Genomic DNA, 24,646 nt, shown 5'->3' on the forward strand with positions numbered 1-24,646 from the left:
CGTCATCAGCCACAAACCAGCCAGTTCCTTCCCTCCTGACATCTCACGCCTACCAGCAGGTTAACTTTTAGAAGCCTGATTTAGTTCTTGCTCAAGGCCCCAGGAGCTCCTCTGAGCAAGGCAGACCTGGTGGACTTAGTACTACCTCATGGTCAAAGTGGTTTTGCCCAGACTTTGTTCACAAGCCACATGAGGTGTCTTGGCGACTGCAGTTTCACACCAGGGAAGAGGAGCCTGATGCCTTTCTGTTTGGCAAATGGCTGTCCGAATCAAACAGATACCTTCTGTAGGTTTTCTGTACCTACAGCTATTGAAGTTGTAATGTACAAGACAATTCCTTGTATTAAGATATTTCAAGCTTCTTTTGTAATTTCAAAGAAATGAAAGAGCATCAGTCTATATGCTGATGCTAAATTGTCTTCACTGTGTGCAGATATTGACCTCCACCTGATGTCTGATATATTGAATTCTAAATAGCAGCACGTGAGGGCAACTTGGAGAAGACCCCAGGAGATGCTTAACTGGCCAAGCTTTTGCTGGGCAGGTGACCTCTCCATGGAGAAGAGAACTGAGAAAATACTTACTGACACGTAGATGTGTCCATGGAAAGTGTCCAAGTTGTCCAGTTTATTTACTTCCTGTATATCATTAGAAGGCACATCATCCTCTGATCCATGCACTCATTGAGTCATCAGTCTCTTCTGACTGATCTTTAGTTGCTATAATTCCGAATTCAGAGAAGAAAGCCACAATAACACACTCCAATAATCCCCTAAATCAGTCAGATCCTGAGCATCACAAAAAGCCACATAAAAAAAGATACATGATGACACGCATTCAGTGGGATCTCTGTCAATTCATACAATCAATATCTTCAATATTCTGCTACTAAGTTTGTGAAGAAATCAAGGTCTGAGATGAAGCAGTGTGCCCCACTACCCTCTTTGCTGCACCCAGATGTTCTGGATCCTGGCTAGTCTCTGAGCTCCAGGCTGGAGGAGGCACCTTCCCGGACCTTGCATAGCGAGTCTGGATGCTTCTTTCCATTCCCATCCAATATTGTTTCCCTTTCAGCAAAAGACTGGAAGGAAAACAACCTTCTCTGCTTCTTATCTTTAAGTAAGCCACTTCAAACCCCCAGAAACAAACCAAATTTGATGGTTGCTACCCCATCTCAGCTTTGCAGCTCACCTTAATTAGCAGTGCACAGAGCAACACATAATTAGCAGTAGATATTGTCTGTTCACAGCCAAGTGTTGTGCCAGAAAAGGATGTGGAGAGCTCACGTGGAGCCTGTGTCACACCGGCCTGTCATTACAGTCAGACTCATGAGCAGGTTTGAGCTCATCAGGTACCAGTTTCTCAACACTTCAGCAGAGACATGCAAGGCACCCAGAGCATTGCTTTGATCAGCACTCTCATTTCCTGGGGCTGTACATGGCAGAGCACGTAGCTTTCTGCGGACCACCATTCCCCTCACTCCATCAGCGATAAGCGTAACCCCATACTTAATGGTGCCCCAAGCATCTGAAAAAGTGGCAGTGGTGGCTAATGCAAAACGCTTGCTTTCTTCAATATAAAAGCTCCCCAGAACTGGTTCTACTGCTGTGTGCAGCTGTGCTGCATGGCACAATGCACAGCTGAAGCTAGCATCCAGAGGGTTAATATTACTTGGGGAAATATCTTGTCATAAAGAACTGGTCACTAATCACCAGCCAAGTACTTCAGCTAGTAATTACACGATGTGGGCATGCAGAGGGCAGTTTCCCTGCCCAGGCGCAGGCTGCTGATGCAGGCCTCTCACATCCCACGGGTGCCATGGCAGCACAGAGGTGTACACCTCCGCCCTTAACCAGCTCCAGGAAGCACTTCCCATGTGAATCGGCACAGAGCTGCTATACCACCGTGGCATCAAAATCAGCAACGGCACGCGAAACTGAAAAAGCTGCAGGAGTGGTTCTTGTGTGCTTGCTTTCCCTGTTTGAGGCTTTCTCTCTTGACTCTTAAAGCATTCCAGTAACCACTGTCTGCTACCTGGAGACAGCAGATAGTGATACCTCAAGACAGCCTCTGACTCTGTGGTTTACAAAGCAGCCCTCCTCCCTTTCACCTACTGCTTCAGTAAATCCTTTGCTATTTACCCCCCACACTGTGTTTATTCTGCAGCCAGAAGGGAAGTTCATCTTCCAGGCCTGTGCTGGCAACCCCTGAAACTGCCAGCAGTGAATGTAAACTGCAGCTTGACCTCCTGGGTCCACAAAATCCCAGACCACGCTTGGCTTCTTTTAGTTTTTGTAGGATTCCACAGATGCCAAAAGTAATCCTAGTTTACATTAAATACAGGCAGGTCAAAGATCCTCTGCTGATGCTAAGAGTACTACTTGCATGAGTAGGGACCGCTCACAGAAAAAGGATTACTGGTACACAAAGGGATTAAAGGACCAAAGCTGTCAGACTGTAAGTCTCTCTTTTTGCAGCATCAAGCCTCAAATGCACAAGCTGGGGTGACTGGAGCCGGAGGACTGCCAGTATGATGCTGCCTGGAGCCCACAGCCCCACCTATATCCTCCCAAGGTCAGCCTTGGGCCTTTTGAAATTTCTCCTATTTTGGAGAACACACAAGACCAATTACATCAGGGCCTGGGGCGCAACATGTGGCAAGCTCAGTAACAGCATGTTAAGCAGAGCCATGTCGCTGCTTTGGGCAGCGGGGGCCAGGCCCTGCCTCCCACCAGATCCATGGTGGGCACCGCTGCACTGGCTGGAATCTCTGCAGGCTGGGTGCACCCTTGCGTGCTGTGCCTCTGCGTCAGTTTCCCACTGCCCATATCCATACAGCCTTGAGACAATGACCAGCAGGCTGGCAAGAGCCGCTGTGCTGGCAAAAGCAGTGATTTGCACGGGGTGATTAGGAGCAATGAGGAGAGCGTCAGCAGCAAGCACAAAGCAGAGCCTTTTCCCAGCGGCCTCCTGCAGCAGCGTTTCCAACCCACACGCATTTGCACGCTGCTGTTTGAATGCCTGCAGGTTGCTATGGACAACCAGAGGCTGCTGGACCGCCTCACTGAGCAGAGCCCTACCATAGTGTGCACGATGGTAAGGCCTGGCATGTTTGGTGTCCTTGTGAGGGTCCTCATTGCACAAGATCTTCCTGCTAACTGACTGTCACAAGCCTGGGTGTTCTGGAAAAGCATGTCTCCAGTTTAATGCTGTCTTACCTCCGTGTGCCTTTTGGATGCAGGCAGTGCTGTTACCCACCTTTCAGATGAGGAAAACAGAAGAACATTAACCAACTTGCCCAACATCATGCCAGAAGCCCATGGAGAGCTGTGGAAGACTTTGTCTCCCAGTTCTGCTGGCTGCCTGGCAGTTTCTATCAGTGCCAAGACAACTACAACATTGAATGGGTTTACTCCAATTTTAAGCTGGTGAAAATGCCACTGCATTGTGTAATCTCACCCCTGCCACAGCTTATCTGTTGCCTTGAGCATAGAAATACACTTTCTTTTGGCTCAAAAAAATGAGAACTACATTATCAGGTAATGCACAACAGTTAATAAATTACAATTTCTGAAATATTCTTTGAGTTGGCACAGAGTAAACATCAAAGAAAAAAACCTCAGAATAGATTTCGTTTATCCTCCTCCATTTAAACGCAATGCATGTCCTCCTCTCCTTCAGCGGATCTGCAAAGAGCCAAGTGATTCATCTTCCTAACAAAACAGACACAGAGAGCACACCTCCCTGATTAATGAAGTTTTCTACCGAGGACTCGGGTACATTGCAGCAGACAATGAGAAATGTGATTACTGCTAATATGGCATTGACACAAATGTCAATGATGTAAAGCAAGTCATATCTTTTTGAATCAAGGGTCCCTTCCATCATTATTATTTTTGTTTGCTTCTTCCATTTTAATAAGCTGTTGCTCTGTGCATTACCAAAATATTCCTAAGTAAAACCATCTAGGGACAAATTAGTTTCTGTGTAATGCTTCATTAAATAGCAGCACCTTTAACAAAAAAGGGGTGTTGTGTGTTGACGTAGTCCCATTATCATTTAAACACATAATACTCGAGCCAAAAACTCCATGATGTCTTTACCTCAGTGATAGCAAATCAGTGGTTTTTTGTTTTATCAAAGTCTAACAGAGCAGGAAGGAGAAAAATGTCTCTTTGTCTCCCGGCCTCCCTGGGTTCTTCCCAGCCACGGATCTGAGAGGGCTTCCAGCCTGGTTGATGGTAGTGGGTCAGTGGAGAAACCACCAGTGAGCACCCAATTACACTCACTGAGATACTGTTAGATTTCCATATCTCCAGGGAGGGATTAACTCAGCTTTGGGCATTTCTCATGTGCTCTCATTCCAGTAAAGGAACAGGCAAGGATGTGAGAAGGAGCTGAGCTTCTAGAAACTTGGAGAATTGTTGGTGTCATCCACGAAAGAATTAAAGTCCTTAAGCTCAGCATGGAAGCTGCATAAGCAATGACATTTCTTAAAGCCAATCTTATTTCTATACAAAAAATGAGAAACAAGTGGCCAGATGGGAGCAGGAAGCAGCAGAGAGATGAGCATTGTGATCAAATGGCAAAGTTCTCACGTGGGTTTAAACTTCATACTGCTGCTTCAGGAAGTGGGGGCACAGTGCAGGCAAAACAAACACAGGAAGCTTACCTGGGGGAGAGCTGGAGTGGAAACAGGCAAAACAGAACACGGGCTTCAACAGCTAATTGTTAATGAAACATCAGAAAGTTATTGAAAGAACAAAGTCTGCAAAAGTACAGCCGCCAACCTAGGCACAGGGGGAGGATGGCAGAGCAAAGTATGAGGTGTAACAGCACCGCGAGGCAGCTGAGTCATGTCAGTGCATCTGCCCTGCTGCAGGAGGATCAGAACAGAGCACAAACCAATAAATGCAGAAAAAAGTCACAGCACTGGGTGGCTTTCATTGATGTCTGCATTTCTTGTGCTCTTGCTAGTTTGCTTACTACTACATCACCAAATTGGGAAAGCCTGTGTTGAAAACAAAGCATGCCAGTGGTGGAAAGCTGAACTGTTTGAACAAATGGGTGAATTACTCCTGCTGAAAACATCAGCTCAGTTAAAACAACCATCCTCTTCACCTCTCCAGACATTATGGCTCCTTTCATCTCATAAACACGTAACACCTCTTGGTCAGCAATTACTTAGGTGGCTAGCTCTTCTTCAACACCTAAGTATTCTGACAAGCTGATGTTATCCCAGATTTATTATTCAGGGATGATAGCAACTTTATGAATCAAAAATGAAGAAGCTGGGTCACTTGTTAGCAGGATCAAAAGAGTGAAAATGATGCGTTTATCTCAGAAAATGCACGTGGTCAGATTTTGGAGACCCAAGAGTTTGGCATTCGTAGCAAGACATTTGATAGCAAAATCTACAAAGTTGTTTAAAAGCCTCAAGAAGAATGAGGAACTTTTATGTCATGTAACAACACAAGAGGAAAGGGCATCTTGGACCAAAAGTTAGGATCCAGTTTTACAGTTGTATTAATGGACTCAGACATTTTATAAAGAACACTCTTAACTTACATGCATTGCTGTGTCCTCAAAGTAAAGACATGCAAAACATGAAAAGCGGACAGACATGCAACAGAAAACTGGTCATAACTTCTTTGTGGGCTGAAGAGAGAAATATAAAAGAAGATCACATATATGGTGAAAAAGCGTGAGAACTTAGAAATATTTACCCCTCTAATCAACCTAACGCACTATTAGTAAACCAGAGAAGATCTTTCCTAATCTGAAAGGATCTCTTCAGCATCAAGCTTGTGCGTGGTCCCTGGTGCAGGAAGCCTGCAGAGCACTGGCGTGCATTTTGTTGGCAGACCATGTATTGATTGCATCTAGCAAGCAGCCCAGACAGGAATGGGATAGCAGCAACGTGTTTCTCGATTACTGCTGCTTGTCAGAACACCTTCAGCTTGCAGCAGCCTGGGCTGCTTTCTGCTTCTGGCGTGGTTGCTCTTTGCTTAGTGAGAAAATGCCATCTCCCTTCATCACAAGGTCTCTTTCAGACAAGAGCTCATGGAAATTATCTGAAACGAGCTCACAAGCACAGGTCTGTGGTGTCTCGTTGCCACAGAATGGTTCCTGGGTGGCAGTTGTGACATACATCACATGCAGTTTATCCTGAGCTTCCTACTCCAGTTGTAATGCTGAAGTCTGAAGCTGCTGAGCAGGGTACGTGTTCAAAAGCAGCACCAGAGACTCAGGCTTCTCACCAGAAGGCTCTGGTTTTCCTTGGTGGGAGTGGTGCAGCTGAATATTGTCTTTCAGTGTTACAGCATCACTATGGGCTCAACACCTGATACATGTCAGTAGTGTCAGCTCTGACCCCTGTAAGAGCCATTGGTGCTTGCACACAGTGACAGGGCAACTTCAACTGGGTGCTGTCAGGATAAGCACAGATTTCTCTCCCTAAGAACAGCTGAAGAAGCACTGAAAAGGGGTATTGTTTCTGAGATCCACAATAATCCACTCTAGTTATTCACAGCAATGTCAACAGTTACTCAGAAAAGTTTCAAGCTTGGGAGGGTATCAGTCTTGTAATTAAGGAATGTAACAGACTATCTAGAAGAGGGCTTGGCTTTGAGTACACGCAGGTGTTTTCCAGCCACAGCAAGTCAGAGGACATCCCTCAATCTCCTCAGCATTGTATTATACTCCCACAGCACAAAAGCAAAGAAGATCAAGATCAGTGTTCAGACGGTCAGTTATCAGTGTTCTCCATAAAAGACTCAGAGACAAACCATGGTGACACTTGTGCATACAAAAACTGAACAAGAAATACCATCCAGAAAAGCTTTGGGCTATAAAACAGACAACACAAGTTAAAAACATCCCCTTCCACATACCTGGTTAGACAGACGTTGTCTGGGCAAGCTAAAGGCAATCACACACTGGAGCAAAGGGGCAGCTGAGATGACTTGCAAAATGCCCTCCAGGCCCTGTTCTCTGCATACACACATGTGCACAACTCAAAACGGCCGCATCAACCACACGGACTGCAGTGCCTGCTGCCGCACGAGAGCGTGGTTACAGCAAGAGCCTGGGCAGCTTTCTTCTCTAAGCAATAGACAGTGGGACGTTTGGGGAAAAAAAAAAAAAAAAAAGCAAAGTGAAAACAAACTGAATATCTACAGGAGTAGAAAACAACTGGCTGTCATCGGTAGGCCAGGAGCAAACTGTGGCAGAGGCTGGAAGTTGCAGTGTGCCCTGCAAACAAGGAGCTTGGACTGCCCTCTGCAGTACACAGCCGTGCTGTGCCTGGGTCACCAGGAGCTCTGCTGTGTCTCGGTGTGAAAGCTTGCTTTGCCACATCTGTATATCTTTTCTTTAAACATTTCTCCAGTACAAAAGAAATGAACGCTCTTTTTCCATTGCAAAAACTACTTTAATGCCTCTCATTGGTACTCACATTTCTAGTAAGGATGTTCTCTGCACTCCCAGTCCTCTAGTCCATATTTAGAGAGTTGTTACTTGGGAAAACCTCTTTAGAATCACCAGAAGTGGCCTGAAAATGAAGTGATGGAAACCTCATTCACCCTGGACACTGCAAGGCTCTCAGTGGCACGATGAGCATTACATGCTCACCTGCAAAGCTTTCCCAGCTCATTCTCAGGTATGTAGGTGGGACTCAGCACCTTTCATCCCAGATCACTTGCAGAGCCTATTTCCAGTGCTGTACAAGTCTGAAATTTGCTTGGTATGAATTTACTGAGGCATGGCTTTGTGCCTTGTACCCCATTGTCATTGCCATGTGTAGGACTTGGTTTTTTTCCTCCACAAAAGTCTTCCACTGGGACCTGCTTTCTGCACTGAGCACTTCTAACAGCATCCCAAATTCTTTTTCCCCAGCACATAGTTTCCCATCCTATTATATTTATGGCTCTGTTTGACTTTCTCTGCCAGCACATTTGTTGAGAAAATAACAGCCCTCGGGGGCAGATATTTCTTATAGTTTGTTCAAGCCTAAAATAATTGTACCAACTTATTAAAAACCCCACTGACAGTATGATACAATAACCTCTGTGATTTATTTATCTTTCAGCGAGCTTTAAAAAAAAATGCCCCTTCCTCGTTCCAGCTTCACACTGCATAGTCCATCATCAAATGCAGCCCTGTGCTCTGATGTTTATAACATGCTACAACAAGACATTGGGCTTTGAATTACATTTATTCTACCCTTATCTCGTTGATTTACTAGTTCCTCAAATATTTGCTTCCTCATACTATCTTAATTGAAGATTCCTCTGCCTCTATTTTCTTTCACTGCTATTCTACAGAGAACCTTGCTCTTCGAGTAGCGCTCTCATGTTCTCTTTCCCATTTTCTGCATACAGCACCATGCCTTTTTTTTTTCTCTCCTATTGCTTTAGCCTTTAAAAAATCCACCTAAGAGATTTCAAGGGCATTAAAAACAACTGGATCCCACAGCACCTATTTTTTTTTTCCTCTTTGTTCTCATTTTCCCAAGGCAGCTCTGCCATCTGAAGGCGCAAGCAAAACATTTACTGGAGGTACCAGCATTCTGAAGTAAAACTCCTGTATCGTTCTGACAGCTTTGAATGGAAGGCAAAAGGGTTGTTAATTGTGGGTTTGTTTACTTTTTCTGGTAGACATTCCTAGAAACACAGCCAAAAGCCTCAGCAGCTCATGCCTGTTTCTGTGGCTGTAGTGTGGGCCATCATTGATGTTCTACTTGTGTAAGAAAATCAGAGTCTGGCCCCACTGTCTGCCCAAAGCAATGTCTGTACACCAGAAATTAAGAAGCTTAGCCTTCCTGTGGCATCAAAGAACTCGTGGTTCTCTCTGTCCTAAGGGGCCTCTTATTTCTTAAAAAGTCTGTTCCGTCAGAAGGGAGTTCACCCCTAGAGAGCAACAGAAAATCTCAGGTTTTTCCTTTCCTGCTGTGCACTGAAACAGAGTTATATCTTGTCATTTTTTTCCCCTCAATTAGATCTAAAGAATGCAAATAATCATGACAACAAATAGGAAAACTTTCCCTAAAGTTACTGTTAATATTCTATCACCTTATCTTTAAATTGTTTTCTGTGGATTATAGAAGTTTATAATTGCAGTTCCCCCCAGCTTCATTTTATCTGGTACAGTAACATAATCAAAATCCTCCTGCTCTAAACCCTTGATAGCAAATCCTCTTTATAAAGCACTTGTTCCATGTCCTCCCTCATTTTCTCCACTGCTGCTCATCATACCAAGCCTCATGTCTGAAAATTGAACAGTAGCATTGACCATTTTTCCAACAGAGATCATATCTTTTGGATGTTAATGCTGTAAATATATTTTAAAACACAGTCCTGTCTGCAGCAAAATGCCTTGCATTGCCATTGTGTTACTGTAAATGCCATTATTATGAGGGAGTGATTGACTTTGTTTAACGTATTGTTCCAATAGTCTGCAGAGATGTACATCTGTAATGCAAGTGTCATTTCTGCGCTTTAATTATAATTTTAATCATCCGCAATCTTCAATTTGTTTGCAATAAGCTAATTATTTTTTTCCCTATCACAAAGCACTGGAATGATGCCGTAGTATAAACCATTTTTTTTTATTAAGCAGATTTGCACTCCTGCTGTCTTGCTCCAATAGGTCTTCTGGTTCTAAATCTGCCTCTAAAAACTCACAAAATAGTTATTTTCTATCTTCCACCCCCTGCATCTAAGCAGGACATTGGACCATTTATTTAGATTTGGGCTCAGGTTAGCAGAGCTGCATCACAGAACCACTGCAGATCTATAATTACAGAGCAGCAGAGCAATTTGGTGCAGACCAGGCACAGGCACCAGCTGTGGGGACCTCTCAAAGCCTTTTCCATGCACTGTGATCAATTATCAGATGCCCTTCACAGCTTCCTGTGGATGATATCCTTTTCTCCTAGGTCTTCAGATTCCCATGGGAGAGGAGATGGAAGGCATCAGTGCTGAGTAATCTCCTTAAGCCGCAGGTGGCCTATTTAATTCTATGATTGCCTGTTAAACATACATGGACATTGTTTAAAAAAAAAAAAAAGAAAAAAAAAGGGGGGGAGGGAGAGATCTTGCAGCACTTAAGCAAAGTGTTGCTCAGTTCTGGCATCACTTCAGCCCCATAGGAAACTCAGCAGGGCAGTGCTCCTCGGGGCTGCAGTGCCTTGCAGCAGGCAGAGGGGGCTGTCTCCCTGATCAAGCCTAGCATCTCTGTCTGCTCTAGCTTTATTCCTAATTAAATGCCTGGAATGCAAAGGGAAATCCAGAAGCCCTGTCAGGAACTACCTTTGTCTGGAAAACCTCGCAGTAACATGTTGCATTTAACTGTGAGCCACTAAAATGTAGAACATCGAAAATAACAGACAATGTTGTTTTTTTTTTTTTTTGGGGGGGGGGGGGGAGGGAGGGTAGGATTTGATATACTGGCTTCTCAAAGGGAGATTTGCTGATATGTTTTGATAGAAAGCATCTTGCCTGATATACAAGTATCAGGGCTTGATATACAAGTCATCAGCTCCCACTTAGAAACAATGAAAGATCATTGAAGATCAATCATTTATCTTCTCACTGAGTATTTTTGACCATTATCTCTTGTAGTTTAGCTCTAGCAGAAAGCACAGCAACCATTTACATACAGACTCATCTCTGATGTAAATACACCTCAGGAAATACACCAGGACAGGTAGCTACAGCACAAGGAAGATATTATGCTTTCACACAAAGGAATTAATCAGTCTCGATTTCTCCAACATCCAGACATGGACAGGGATATTAGTATGACGAGAAAAACAGAAAGACCTTGGTTCTTCCACAGTGTTGGTAGGACTCTGGTGGCTTTTGAGGGATCAGGGATGGGGACAGGGTCCCAGCCTTCCCTTCAGCTCAGACAGCCATGGAAACAAAACCCTCCCAAGGAAACACAACATTCCCTGGGAAACACAACCCTCTAATGGCAGCACAACCCTCCCATGGAAGCACGCCTGTTGACACCCCCCTTGCATGGCTCAGGATGAGTGCTGAGCTGAATGTACGTCAGACCTGATCAGACCCTCAGGCACATCTCAGCATGGGCCTGTTTTCCTTCCTGTTTCTGTGAAACTACTAGTAGTATGAATTTCATCTGGTTAGAAAGACAGAAGAGCACTCATACACGCCGTTCCTGGAAAGATGCTACTGGATGTGAGTCACCTCTCCCAGGCAAGTTCTCCATCTTCTAAGTGGATGTTTTACTGTATTCACTGACAGTCACTTCCCTACCAGATTACCCTCAGCAAGTTCTCTGAGCTATTTTGGTGGCCCAAAGGAGACAGCATCCCTGAAGAGCAGTTAGTGACCAAATCATCCCTGGCTTTTGAATACCTCTACATCATACCCTCAGCGTCCATAAGAGCACTCCTGGATAATGGAAACAACCAAACCAAATGGCTCCTTTAGGTTGCCTCTAACACTTGTATTGTTTTGTCTTGTTGTCTAATTAACAGCACTATGGCATTTCCTGAATTTGGGAGAGGAAATCAGTGCAACATCAATCATCCATAGACAAGGCCTGCCAGGATTTCAGCAGTGATAGAAGTAACACAAGTCCATTCACAGAGGCTGGAAAGAAACTTCCATTACAGTTTGAAGCAAAGACGACGCTTCTATTCCACCACTGAAAACATGAGGCCCTTAAGTCAGGCATGCCAGCACCTTCAGGATTCATACACTGCTTTCAAGCAATGACTAGGAATAGATAAATGCTGTTGCTCGAACTTACTTCCAAGAAAGTTTTCCAAACAGCTTATCTACCTCCATGCCTTCTTGACCATCTTCATTAGATTAATTCCAGCTCTTTCTAACCTCTAAGCTTTCCTTGGAGAGGATGTTCTCCAGCATTCCTTCCAAGTTACACAAAAGCTGAATCAGATGTGACTTACAGCCGTGACTATTAGCTTCCTACCAACTCTGTCATTCCTTTTAAAGGCCACCTAGAACAATCGCCTCTTTTTTCCCCCCTCAGTGGAAGACTAATTAGCATATAAACCATCTACGTACTGAATGCTAAGATTGCATGAACTGCGTGCTCCTCAACCTCCATTTTACACCGCTGACCCAAAAAGATCAAGTCATTCCTCCTTCATGGTCACGTTCCTTTTTGATCACCTTTTTGATGAGTTTCAGTCTACTTGGTTATTCACAGATCAGTTATTTCAGACCAGATTTAAACTCAAGTCCCTCAGCTTCATCTTTCATATAAGATTTAGAATCTTATATGAAGATTTAGAAAGAAGAACCCAATGAAAATATTGTGCTTCAGGACACAGCTAGAGTCCAGCAGACTGAATGCAAGCCATTCCAAAACCTGTGGAGCAGATGGCAGTGCGAATACTCCCCCTGACTTGAGAGGAACAAAGTCCCAAAGAAGTGCAGGTCAAGGGCTGACCTGCTTATCTCATGGCCGAGACCAAGAAAGAGAACTGCAGCACAAATCTCAGCAGTGCATCAAGGTACAAGTACATCCCCTGCTGCTGCAGATGCGACAGGAGAGATGAACACAAGATCTGGGTCTCCCATGGCTTGTTACTGTTTTGTTTTTGCTGAAAGCTGCTGCTAGAGGCAGACTCTTTGGTTCAGTTGATTCTGCCCAAGTATTAGTGATTGCTTTGCTAACAAATTACAAACTCATGCAAAATCTTAGCATTTTAGAGCATCCCCCTGCACATCTCCTTGCTGACGTGTCCATTCCCAGCCCTCAGTACCCAGCCATTCCACTGGCATCAAAGCTTTGTTGTCAGACTCTTCCTTTATATTCTAGGCTCGCAAACAAACAGCGCCTTTTGTTCTTCCCCAGCAGAAAACCAGGACACTGCAGTACAAACCAAAGTGTTCACACAGATACCAAGCTAGCAGCAACACAGCCCATTTCTGTGGCCCAGCCGATATATGTTAACTCATCAAGTAACCTGCTGTCTTGAGATTATCTTCGAACACACTGCACTGCACATGAGCTAGATAGAACCTCCAAAATGCAGATAATATAGAAAGGACAAGGGGTGCAAGTTAATTTTATTTTTAAAATAATATCTCATTTCAGGGGAAAAACAACAACTTGTTCAGATAATTATTTATGATATCCTAATATCCATTACTGTAAGTGTTTGAAAGAAGTTGCCAGTCCATGGGTACCCTTCATTAAAATCCTGTAGGTCAATATGGGAATAACTACTCCTTATTGCACAGATAAACTGTCCATACTAATGAAAATTCATCATAAATGACAAGATGGTTTTTTTTTTCTTTCCCATCTCCTCAGTTCTCACAGCACCTTTTTAGCCTGTATAACACACAGTATGTGTGGTTCCTATTTCTTAGGGGAAAAATGGTTTGTTGACAATGACAAGCTGCAATTAGACAGTAATATAAAGCAAGGAAAGTACAATGCTCTGTGTTCATACACTGCACATCACAATGGGTTGTCATTCTGGGCTGCTTGTTCCTTGTGCCTGCCATAATAACCATTATTAACAATACAAATGGGTAAAAGCTTTTTTTCTTTCCATATTTTCTTTCCAAAGTCAGCCAGAGGCTCTATAAAAAGGAAGTAATATTAGGCTGGCCCTACCAAGTACTTGGGATCCACAAGGAGCGTGCTTGTTTTCATCCTGAGCTAAAGGACAAAATAATAATAAGTTCTGTACCAGGACAGCTCCAGGTCAAACAGGTGAAACTGCCATGCTTTGCAGAGCCATAGATATTCCTGAGTGCCCTCACCGCTGCTGATAGAAAACCCCAAAACAAACACGTAGGCGAGATGCGGCAGGATCAGGCCCAAGCTGAATGCAACTTTAACTAAAAAAAATGAGCTCCAAAAGCATTACACTAGGTGACATGATTCAGCCTGGATAAATATCAGATCTGCATACGAAACAAATTAGTTTTGAAGATGCTCCGCAATTAGGCATCTCACACTTCCAGCTCCAGACAGAGAGAGTCGTTTCCAAGCTTCTGGAGTTCAATACAGTTGCATGAGTTTATAAATTAGTTTAGCTTGCAAAAATGCAGGTCCGTTTTTTACTTTCCTCACACTGTTTTCTTCTTTAATACTGGACTGGCTCCAAATTCCCCAAAACATCAAAGATGCAATCAGCTTCCCTATCTGAGAAAGGCCACAGACATTTCTGTGTAGCTGAGACTGTAAAGAACTGCAAAGGACAGAGCAGTACGGTGGGGGAAAAGCAAAAAAAATTACTGTGGAGGAATAGATGGAGACAGCTCCAGATCATAGGACAGCATATAGGATCAAAACCCAAAGATGAGTTGACTCATGAAAGTGAAGCGTGACCTTGGTTGGTCAAAAATTCAACAGGGGGAAAGTGACAGTCACCTTAAGGAGGAAAGAGAGAAAACAAATGGAGCACAATAGGCTACATCTGAGCAGAGTCTTCTGAGCTCTTCCCGGGATCTAGAGAGGGGACTAATGAGAAAGTGCCTTTTCCAGGCTTGTTGCAACAGCTGCACTGGCAAGCTGCAGAGCCATTTCCGAATGGTGAAAGCTCTGCGATGCCATTTCCCAGCTTTTTTTTGCTTTCCTCTGCGAGTGACTCCAATTTAGATGCCACAATAAAGCAGGTTTCTCATTTGCATTTTCCAAAATAGGCTGATAGGTGTTTGTTTTTAGTTGTTAAACATACTTTCCTATGACCTTGCCTGGAAAAAGTTCACTGTTTACTACTGATATTTGACTTGATCACTCACAAGAAACAGAGGGGAACATTTCAGCCATTCTCAGCCCATGCATGGCAGTGGCAGCTGCCTGCTTTCTCCCAGGTTTCAGCTCCAAGAACTAAGCCTTCCCAGGAAGCCAGTTCAATTTGAAAAACTGCAATATAAATGGGAAATAGAACACCACATGTGTCTAATTATTCCTCCTCTGCTGCCCTAGCAATTAAGACCAATAGTGAGTGATGTGTGGACTGTCACCCGTATGCCCTGACTGCGTGCTTTCTCAAAGGTTGATTTCACACTCAGCATGGCACGTGGTACACACAAAAACAAAGACCTCTACCTTTCCTCAGCAGTGACAGCTTGTGAAGCCCCTTGCATCAGCCTATTATAGCCCACGTCAGGAAAATGCTGCTGAAGCTTCCCCAGCGTACCAAGTACCACTACAGCCTCTCAGCAAAAATTGATAGGTTTCCCAGGAAAACAGCATGCATTTGGTGGTCCACTGACCACCTCCTGTTGTTTTGTGAAAGGCAGATCTGGGGATGTGCAAAAAAAAAAACAACCCCGAACAAACAAACCACAACCAACCAACCAAAGACCTGAAAAATCTGTGGAAAATAAAACCAGTCACTGGGGCTGGAGTTTTCCAAGGGAAATTAAGTGGGACAGCCTTACTGAACAGGAAAGGTGGGACCCGAAGTGCTGTGAATATTGCTGTCTTGCTGTGACCAAATTAACTTCCCCGTGACTTAAAAGAGAGCTGACAGCTCCATAAGTGATCCAAAATAACTTCACACAATGCCACTTCTTTCATTTGCTTCCACTCAGGTCATCTGCCATATACAGACTCACTGTACAAAAGGAGCCTCGCAGATAGAAGAGGATCTTTGTGAAGGGCTAGGGCTCCCAAGCACAAGACAGATAGGGGAAGAAGTAAGGCTTGGTTTAGTGGGTGCAGTGCAATGCTACATATATTTTCTATTGAAAAATCTACCACCTTTGTTCAAGGAAATATGAACGGTTTCATTTCTGTGCTGCCAACAATTCACTTCCTCCTTCTTCTGTCAAAAGGAAGCGGTGGGGATTTAGGCAGGGGGAGAGCATGAACCCCAGCGAGAGGCCACCTCTGAAATACACCTGTGGGTACGAGTCTCTCTGGCTGCCTCAGAAATGCTGGTTTGCTGCTTGACCTATTTCTAGCTTCAGCAAGGAGAACAAAAAAACCACACACACACACACACACACAAAACCCAGCTCATTGATTTTGCAACTAGTTGTTCTGCAGACTAAATTAACCCCAACCCAATGTTTGTTTTGCATCCTGGGGATCTGACAGAGAGGTCATTGAAGACGGTACCGAGATTTAGGACAGGAGATAAAGAGGAAGAGATGAGCCTGTTTTCAATTAAGAGGTTGATACATGTTAAAGCTACCTACCTGATCCAGATTTCCTCTCCTTCCCTCCCTCCCTCCCTGCGAGAGCTTGCTAGAAAAATGAATCTTATAAACATCTAGGATGTGCTTAGCTTGGAGCCACTCTCTGCTAGCTGTAGAGAAGAGTCGAGTGTTCACTGATCCCTGGAGGGGCGACCTGTAGCAGCAGCCTGTGCTGGACTGTGCGGAGACAGAACTCTGTTTGTCCTCCTGACATCCATGCAAACATCCATGCCTGTTGCAAGAAGGCAAAGCTCTGACCTCACACTCGTTTCCATGAGGGGCACAGCCAAGCAAGCAGCAATGGCTGTCTCAACGACACATTGAGAGAGGTGTGCTGCTGCTGGGTTTTGGGCTTGCATCAGGTGCCAGTAGATTAAGCACACAGAGTCGTGGTCCCTTGAATTAACCCAGGGTCACAGATGTGACTGTGGGCATGTCAGAAAGACAAGAAACAGTTGCCCAGCATGCAACTGCAGCAGCAGGGGGAAGCAGGAGGTAATACTGAGATAACACCCAGAGGTATTATTTTTTTCCTCCAGAAGATGACAAACACAAGAACAGCCAGGATGGGCAGGAGAGGACTTCCCAGTCACATTCCAACCATAGTCACCTCACAGAGACCAGGATAGCATGTAGTACAACCTCCACAGAACGTTTTACCCAAGAAAGTAAGGAACTGAAGCCTTCCTCCAAGATACAGGGAGAAGACTGGAATGCCAATGTGTCTGCATAGAGGTAAGAAAACTTCTGAGGCCTTTCTGAGGCTCACTGCTGCAGTGAAGCCCTGAAGATGCCCTAGAGGCACCCAAAGGACTGCAGAGGTGGGCCTGCGCAGGGAGAACTGGGCTACAAAATTCAGCTGCCAGTAACAAAGTCCTGAGTGAAAGGGGTGAGGAAGCAAAGCAGTGCTCACTGCCTCCTGTAGAACACCAGCAGTTGTGCACACAGAAGAATTAAACACCGGTAGGCAGAACTGCCTATTCTGTGAGTTACAAAAATAAAGCTAGAGCACTTAAAATCAGCTCCAGGAGCCACGTGGAGAGAGGGGTTACAAGAAGTGAAAGCAGCACTTGAGAAGCAATGCCTTCAGCTTGTCATGCTCTCCTGACAAGCATCAGGGCGGGCACCAACGTGGTGGACTTCCAAGGAAGATTTCATCATCCAGGTCCCATGCCTGAGGCCAAAATGCCCAAGCAGCACCTTGCAGTCAAGCAGGACTGACGCACCAGATGTGGTTGATATTGAGTGCTAAGGAGGAATTTCAGAGGAGCTGGAGAAACAGCAGCTCCACCCTAGCCAGAGGTTGTGTCTGCCAGCAAGGATATGACAAAAGAACACTGAAACTGAAAACAAAGGGAGCTAGCTGGGAAATTCCCCTTCACTATAAGAATAAAGAACATTTTCCCTGGCAGAAAAATGAAGGGAAAGAAGACATGAGAATTCACTACCAATCTCTTAAACACATTTCTTTTTCTGAGCGTATCTGACCCTGAATTTCTCCTTCAAATAATCCATCTCAGAAACCAGAGCTATAAAGTCTGCAAGGGAATTCTGCATTTCAACTAGGAACACATGGAACCTGCGGAGAGTAACGCTGGGAAGGAGTAGAGACCATGGTGATCATGATCTGTCCAGGTAGCAACAGTACAGGTAAGCCAATGGAACTTGTGAATTAGATCTACACCTCATGAAAAATTGACCTATGAGTCCACACTGAGAGTGTTTTCCCTACAGTGGTTGGCTCCATCACCCAGCAGTTGGTCAGAGGCATGCAGTGTTGCTCTAGAGTGATTCTGACTACTTATTTCAGGAAAGGTTTAGTCACTGAGGATGTCTCATCACTCATCAGCCCTCAAGGGTTTTCTCAGCTAATGCCTAACCAACGTCATACATTTCATGTGGGAAAGTAATCTGACTGTATCAGAGGTCCAGTTTTCTCATTGCTGCTGTGCAACATACAAGTGACATGAGATCAGGCCTGTCCAACCTGTGGCCCACAGGTTTCAAGACTGCTTTCAGTCATCAGTTCATATTTGTGAGACCATTTTCAGCCGACACAAATACACGACCTGCAAATTTTCAAATGGAATGTGTGAAGTTGTGACCAGATATTCAACTCAAAAATCTGACCATGTCTCTCTACCAGACTTCTCTCAGACCTCTCTTCCCAAAGAGGTCTGCAGGCTCTTGTTCATCACTGCATGGCTAATAGTGGTGTCTATGTTGAGAAAGAGTGTTTTGTAATTGAGAATTTGTTCTATTACAATCACAGAATGGTCTGGGTTGGAAGGGACCTCAAGGAGCTTCGATCTCCAACCCCCCTGCCACATGCAGGGCCGCCAACTTCCACATTTAATACTAGACCAGGCTGCCCATGGCCCCATCCAATCTGGCCTTGAACAGCTCCAGGGACAGGGCATCCACAACCTCTCTGGGCAGCCTCCAGCACCTCACCACTCTCTCTGTAAAGAATTTCCCCCTGACAACCAACCTAAATCTTCCCTCCCTCAACTTAATACATTTCCCCTTGTCCTGCAGTTATCTACCCTTTCAAAGAGTTGACTCCCCTCCTGTTTGCAGGCTCCCTTTAGGTACTGAAAGGTTGCAATGACGTCACCCCACAGCCTTCTTTTCTCCAGGCTGAACAAGCCCAGCTCCCTCAGCCTGTCCTCATAGGGGAGGTGCTCCAGTCCCCTCATCATCTTGGTGGCCCTCCTCTGGACCCTCTCCAACAGCTCCCTGTCTTTCTTGTACTGGGGGCTCCAGACCTGGACACAGTACTCCAGATGGGGCCTCACAAGAGCAGAATAGAGAGGGACAATAATCTCCCTATGCTCACTGTATCCGTTGTAGTTTCCATGGAAAGATAGAGAAGGCATTACTTTCAGAGTAGCCTACAAGTGGCCCAAGACAATTCCTCTTCATTCAGTGCAGCTCAGGCAAGCCAAACGGTTGGACACCCATGCATTAGAGAGACATTTTGAGAGAATCTTGTGGATTAGGCTTCTATTTGCTACTGCCTAGTCTCTGTGACTGCAGCTCCCAAGTGCCCAGCATTTTTGGTGCTTTTCCTCTAGAAGTCACAAGGGCTCTTCAAGAACCTTGCATCCCCCGACCCCCCCAGGAATGAAAATAAATCACTCCAACCAGCTGCCTTTCTTGAGGTGCTGCAAAACAAACTACAGTGCAAATGTTATCATTTGTAACCCATTTAGCCTGCAGGTGTTAAGTTTTAACATTTAAAAATAGTTTCCCACAGCAGCATGTAAATACAAGGCATGACCAGCGCAAACAGATCCAAATTGAGCGTGGTTATATTGTTCGGAGTTATTTCTGCCTGTCACAGATCCTGGCGTAACTTAGCCTCATTACTCTCTTATGCTTCTCCATGCATTCAAGACATTGCAGTGACTTTGAGACTGAAGCGTAGTACATGGGAGATGTTACTGTCCTAACGTCATTGCTATAAGAGGAGGTCTTGTTGCCCCGACTGCTACCACAATTGCTGCTTCAGTTGAGCCAAACCTGTCCAAAACAGAGCAGACTTTCAGCAGGCCACATCCCTGCCAGAAGCTCTCATCCCTCCAGATGAGGGGACCTTGCTTTGCAGAGATACCGCAAATAATAGGCTTTGCTCCTCTTCCCTGCCCATAGAAATGATACTTTCCTTAAATACTGATTCTTTCCTAAAAATACTCAGCTTTAGTCCTGCCTGGCACAAAACTGTTCAGACCATGCAGTTAAATCTTGCCAAAATTGCAACAAACTGAGAGCATGTGCCAATAAGCAGCAGTCACACTGCCCTTGGAAACAGAGCCAAACAAGACCAGCCAGTGCATTTATACAGACTGAAGACAAGCAAGAACCAAGAAAAAGAGCACAGCACCAAGAAGATGCTGCCTTAGTGTTTGCTTGGAAAAAGGAGCAGGAGGGACAAGGAGCTTTCCTCTGCAAGGAAAAAGTCATCAGCCGCCCAGAGATGGCAAAGCAAGGTATCCTCAAACAAACAGCCATTTCTTTCCACCTCCCAATTTAATGAAAGGGTGCATAATCAAGGGAAACAAAACGAAGTCTGCTTCTGTAATCTAGCATTCCTAGGTTACACATAGCCGGGTGTTCCTCATACCATGATTTATTTGACCATGTATTCCAAAATGATTGTGTTGGCTACATGCTGCCCAGCACAGCCAGCTGGCATCCCAGGGATGCTGCCCTGCAAGAGGGCTGCCTTTGGGGCAACATAATCTTTAGGGAGGTAATGACACAGGAAGAGGGAAGAAGAAATGTGGAAGAGTGACCACCGGAGCCCAGGACAAGTTTTCAGGCCTGGCATTTAGGAAAACTATTTCTGACTTGAGATAAACCAGAGCTAGGGTGGAGGGGGAGGAAGGAAAGCAACACCCCAGAACAAAACGACCCCACCACCTCCTCATACGTATACACTCAGGAAAAGCTGTCCCAAATGTCAAAGATTTAAGTATCATACATTCAGAGCATAAATGACAGCAGCAGGACATCACGAGCTGAGATCTAGCTAAAGATAAAGATATAAAAATATTTGCCGGAAGTTGCATTGCAGTTATGTTTATTTTCTTTGTGCCATTTCACAAAAGACAGCGCTGCCTTCTTCTCCACGCGGCTCCCAGCAGCCTGCAGGGAACGGCCACGCTTACTGATGTCCTTATTTAACACTTCAGTCATTCCTCACACTCCTTCACAGAGGACGCCAGGGCTTTGAGACAGGCCCGCCAGCAGGTGCGCTGGGACTCGCCACGCTGTGCAGGAGTACAAACACCAGCTAATTAAATCTATTGTTAAAACAATTTGTTTCTTGCTGGGGCTGACTTGCCTGGAAGCATCTGAACTAGGCAGGTTTCATTTCTGAGGGCAGACTGCCACCTTCACTCGGGAGCTCCTTACCCTCCGCACGTCGTTTTAGATTTAAAGCTCAGATCAGGAGCAGGGAAAGGAGTTGTATTGGAATCAGAAGAAAATTAAAAATCCCAAGTCAAACTCCAAGCCCTCCCTTAGCATGAGCAGTGCTCAGTGGGAAAACCCACCATTCAGTCAGCCAGCGTTAATTCCTAGAACAAATGAAGGTGGCAAATGATGAGACCTGCAGTCATAAAGGTCTGTTTGTAATGAACACCTGCCCTCAAGAAGGCTCTGTGTAGATGTACTTCATGGCTCATAAGCACACATCATCTGATCAGCACAGCGTGGGCATGCCATGGTCCTTCCACCCCCTGCCCTCCACCCTGTAAAAAAGAGCACCACATTTCTCCTTTCCAAGGACTTGTTGTTTCAGGGAAAGGTACAGTCCAGCCAGCAGCCCACTTTTCTGGGAAACAAAGCAACAAATGCAACGCAAGGTCTTCTACAGAAGGATACACCCTGCCACTTGAGCAACCAAGTCTGTATTCACTCTCCAGCAACCAGCCCTTCTCACTGGGCTGGTGATTCAAGCACTTCTTAGGAAGCATTTGAGCATGGATCTTGAGAGCAAATCATGAAAGCAGCCTCTCACAGCTTCCATACCTTGTACACATGTCCGTAGCCATATTCCTTCACTAGCAACTTTCCAACTCTGTAATTAGGACATGACAGTCTATGGTATGCAGACAAAGCTCTGCGGCACTTAATTGGGCAAAAATTAATTACAATATGTGCCAGACAAGTAAACCTCCTTCTGAATACATAATGCTCTGCAATGAGATTCTCCACAGGCAGGTAAGTAAATCAGCACAAGGAAGAGATTTCAGTGGCACTCATTTGGGATAGCTAAACCACAAAACACTTATCTGCTTTTCTAACTTAATTGTATTTGGATTTAACTGCCATAACTCAGTGTGGTAATAAAAGCTTCTAATTTCCCCAGTTTTCTCTTGACCCCCATCACCGTGCAGCTCCGTTTCCACCAAGCCCAAGAGGGCCCTGCTGCATTCAGCTGTGCCCAGCACTTCTTGGGCTCTTCACTTCAAGTCTCACATCCCACTCTGCCCTTATTATATCCAAACTTATTGATGCTCTTTACTAGTTTATTCAGTGCTTATGGTTCGCTCAACTCTCCTGCCCACTGCAAAGCATTATTTTGCTATGAAACACATTCTGAGATATACCCTTGAAGCAGTGCACAAAAAAAATCAAGGAACAAAATAGTCCCTTAAGAGACTTAGGGTGTGACACTCCAACCAGACTCTCCAACACTGCAGAGAAAAAGCTGACAAAAAGCCCTAGGCAGTTGATTTTCCCTAGCTCTCTCTTAAGCCAGGCTTACCGCAAGTATGAAAGCATAAAATCTCAATCTTCACTCCTTCCAAAAGGGATTTTGGTACAGAACCAACAGGAAAATCCCCTACTCCCTGAACCGTGGGATTGGTCCCTTTTGTCTCTCACTTCAATCTCTCTGATTGCCTTCAGGCTTGAGATTTGGCAGGTGAAGCCCTGCAGTGCCAGATGCAACAGCTCGCTTCAGGTCAGCCAATTATCCCTTTCCATCCTTCACCTCCCTTGGCACTTACTGAGGTGCTCAGAAGCTGCCCAGGGGATGGTGATGTGGCCCATTGCCATGTACCAGTTCCCAACTCCTTGCCTCATGTTTTATATCCCCCACATGGTTTGAACTCTCATTTGCGTGAAGAGATGTTTCAGGCACACTGGCAGTGCCAGGTTCAGGTTTCTCTTTCATGTCTGAGCAAGCTTAGGTAAGCAAATGGATGTCCATAGCGTTTTTTGTTTGGCGTTCAGTGCATCCTGATGAATTTCTAGGAGATCTCTTGTTGGTCCTGCAACCAACTGCACAGATTTGTTGTGTTTGAACAAGAGGACGTGGGCTGGCACAGCTGCCCAGAGGAGCTGTGGATGTCCCCTCCCTGGAGGCACTCAGGTTGGATGGGGCTCTGGGCAGCCTGATCTGCTGGATGGTAACCAGCCCACAGCAGAGGGTTGGAACTGGGTGATCTTGAAGGGCCTCCAACCGGAGCTGTTCTGTGATTCTCTGATCTGGGTAAGATCTGAGGGCAGACAGCTGCAAGGATCACATCTGCTCTGAACATTGGATCCCCTCATCTACCAAAGGTGTGAAAAAAAATCAGAGCCAGAGTATTTTAAGCAAACACCAATCCCTGAGACATGCAAGGAAGGAAACAAAAACATACAGCAACCTATTACCAAACATAACTTTCTACCTGCAACTTGGTTTTTCTCCAGTGCCAGTGCTGCTGTTGCTGCCAGGAAGGAGCTGTGGGCCCATGGCAAACCCCAGGCTGCAGTTGTACGTGCACGGCTTCCATAAAACACTCAGAGGTGAGGCTTTGCACTTAGCTCCTTTTGCTTTTGTTCCTTCGACTTTCCACGTCCGTTTAATCCAGTACCCAAAATAACTTCACAGTTTGGTTCTGCAGAAAAGGATCAAGGGTAGCCATAGCACCTCAGCTTCCGAGGCAGCTTGTGCCTGGTGTGCTTTTCATGGGATCTGACCCATTTTTCCAACTGCTCAGACATCACACAGGCCAGAGATCAATTACCTGTGAATAGCTCACTGAACAGAGCTTGGGAAACGGGGGACAAATGACATTGCTAACAAAATGAGACCACTTACCAATCAGGTAATGTCCTGTGCTGGCTACACTCTCTTCATCAAGTGCCTGAACCTGCTGCAAGACAGCCTCTGCTGTCATCCGTCGGCATCGCAGAGAACAAGCCCGTGTACCGCCGGCTTAGCCGGCAGTGTACAGAAGGGGGAGCATTTGCTGCAGGATCTGCTGCTTCCCCATTGCCAGCTGGCCTTGCTTTACCGGCCCCTTGGAGGTACTGCACCCGCTGGTGCACGGCACACGGCTTTTTCTGGGTTATGTTATTACGGGGGTTTCAAAGAGCTTTCCCATAAGCGAGGATCTTACCTGCAAGCTCTGGGACACGCCTATGACATGAACTTCCCACTATGCTATAGCTACAAAACATCCTCCCATCTGTCAGATCTCAGGATGGCATTTTCTTGAGATATACTGCTACCAAGAAGGGAAAGGAAGCCTGGTGTAAGCCTTTTCCTTTATGAAAAGACACTGCTTTATTCATTCAGTTATGTTTAGTCACCCCAAATCCCAACTCCTCTGAGAAGTAAGCTCCAACCCCTGCTAAAGTCACTGTGGTTATGATTCACAGCCTAGATGGAATTGCCAGGAATCCACCATTCAGAAGGCAGAAATCCCAGTGCAGTTATTGCTGGCCTAAGCAAAAAGAGACCCTTGGCCCCAGATGAATTCTAGCACCAAAACGGTTGTCAGGAAAGTGCCAGCTCTACCACCACACCACCAACACCTGCCTCTGGGCCAACAGAATAAAATAGGAGGCATTGCTTTTGGAGCAGCCCTCATATGTTCAAAAATCAAAAATAGCATTTGGCTTTGTATTCAGAAATACGGACATTTTGTGGTCTTAGGCTCCTTTTTATAGTGAGAAAGGAAATGTATGCATCACAG

General features: G+C 45.2%; 1 long non-coding RNA gene across 1 annotated transcript; it reads right to left on the reverse strand.

Moving 5' to 3' along the window:
• Positions 1-19,899: 19,899 nt before the first annotated feature.
• Positions 19,900-24,058, reverse strand: LOC116235967 (uncharacterized). Its single transcript, XR_004168457.2, has 3 exons — positions 23,767-24,058; positions 23,354-23,563; positions 19,900-20,941 (listed from the first exon to the last, which is right to left on the reverse strand). It is a non-coding gene; the product is annotated as an uncharacterized LOC116235967 (long non-coding RNA).
• Positions 24,059-24,646: the final 588 nt, after the last annotated feature.

This window comes from Phasianus colchicus, chromosome 7, assembly GCF_987193195.1.
Source record: "Phasianus colchicus chromosome 7, bPhaCol1.hap1.1, whole genome shotgun sequence".
NCBI lineage: Eukaryota > Metazoa > Chordata > Aves > Galliformes > Phasianidae > Phasianus > Phasianus colchicus.